Genomic DNA, 1,857 nt, shown 5'->3' with positions numbered 1-1,857 from the left:
CATTAGGTGGAATTAACTAACCGTGCCAAGGTGACAAATTCTGTTACGCCCCTCCTACGCCATATCTTGTCTTCTACATTCTTTCATTTATTTTCTGAGGCTAAATTACCAAACTCGCCATTATCACATTCTCCTTTTCGCATATGTTTATGTTTCAGGTCTTAGACATGCCTGAGTAAAATTTATTTGTTTCGGATTCTGTTTCTGTGTTAGGTCTTAAACTTGCCTGAAATAATATTATTTATTAATTGAATTGATTCTGTGTCAGGTCTTAAACTTGCCTGAAATAATGTTTATTTATTATAATTTAATGCGCATTTCTGATAAAGCGTTAGAATTCAAAGTTTCAATAAATGTTTTTAAGATCGTTCCTCGTTATTGCGGATTTAATCCTGCCTTCACATTACAGGTGAGTTGGTTCATAATCATCAGTATTTGTATTCGTAGGCTCCTTTTTGGTCCCGTAATTATATGCTTCTGTGGGCTCCTTTCTGGTCCCGTCATTATTTATTTATGTAGTGATTGTATTTAAGCCCTCTAACCGCAATGCTAAGGTGATAATTTCTGTTCGGGTCTCTTTGACATAATTAATCCTTTTTATTCTTCTGCTTGTTCCTGTCCATGTCATTGGTTTATTTTTTTAATTTTATTTCGCATTGTACTGCATATCTATATTGAATTTGTGTTTATCCATCATATTAAATTTGTTCTCGATATTTCGCATTGAGTAAAATTGGTGTACTGTATTATTAAATTTGAATTTAAATTAGTTACAGATTTTCCTGTCTGATGACGCTGCTATCGCAGCTGACTACATGAAAGCTGTCGCTCGCTCACTCGCTATGGGGGGTAGCCATAATATGTGTATTGCAGTTGCAGTGAATGAATTTGACAGGTGTGGTTAGGTTGCCTATGGTAGGCTAATGTTTACATTTTCTGTGTGATTCAATATTATTTTCTTCTGTATTTTATATGTAGTGTTGGACAAAATAGTTTATAACATTTGTTTATTTTCCAGATTCGTATGGGATTGAACGCTGTGAAACAGGAGTAATGCAGTGTGAATGATATATTGGAAGGACATTTCTCGTGGTAATTCATGCCTTCTTTCTTTCTATTAATTAGTTTGAATATTTCAGCTATTTAATTTATGATGCGCCTGTTTCATATTGCTCAATAATAGCGTATTTTGCGACTATTATTTCCTTATTTTTATCATAATAATTGGTCCATGTTCATTAATTTCTGTCCCTCTCAAATTCATATATAATGATTAATTCGTTTCTTTATTACTATTTTTCTTTTCTTGCAGGGTTGGTATTAGAGCATTACAGTGGAAGGATTCATCTATAAAAATGTAAGTATTCAAGTGTTTTTTCCTCATATATTGGATATAATTTGTCTCTTAGTAATTATTAAAATTAAATTCGCATCTCCGTGTCGCCGGTACATTGGGATGATTTACCCTGATTATTTATTGTCTATTTTAAGAGGGATAATGTTGCTACCTTGCGTATATTTAATTATTACTTTCGTGTATGAATTTTGTCGCATTTGGCATATTTAAAATTCGAGGGTACTGTGAAAATATTGTGAGGTGTTTATTTTATGCTATATTGATTAATTTCTTGTTTTTCAGATTTTCAATGGTGGGCCAACTTGCGGGGAGAGACATTGGCAATTATCGGAGGATTTTGAAGCATTTGAAGGTGTCATGCTGATATTTGCAGAGACTGGAACTGGAGGCTTTTCTGTGTTTTAATTATCTGGGCCCTGCCCATGTTTTCAATCGCATTTTAATTACGTTGTAGAAGTGACAGTGTTAATTGAATAGTTTTTCCGTTGTCCGATAACTTT

General features: G+C 33.3%; 1 long non-coding RNA gene across 1 annotated transcript; it reads left to right on the top strand.

Annotated features, from left to right (window-relative positions):
• Window positions 1-877: 877 nt before the first annotated feature.
• Window positions 878-1,843, top strand: LOC105272854 (uncharacterized). The gene is made up of 4 exons (XR_892845.1): window positions 878-915; window positions 1,019-1,092; window positions 1,313-1,357; window positions 1,640-1,843. It is a non-coding gene; the product is annotated as an uncharacterized lncRNA (long non-coding RNA).
• The last annotated feature ends 14 nt before the right edge of the window (window positions 1,844-1,857 follow it).

This window comes from Fopius arisanus, unplaced genomic scaffold (genome assembly GCF_000806365.1).
Source record: "Fopius arisanus strain USDA-PBARC FA_bdor unplaced genomic scaffold, ASM80636v1 scaffold00344, whole genome shotgun sequence".
Taxonomy (NCBI): Eukaryota; Metazoa; Arthropoda; class Insecta; order Hymenoptera; family Braconidae; genus Fopius; species Fopius arisanus.
This window is presented reverse-complemented; position numbering and strand designations above follow the sequence as displayed.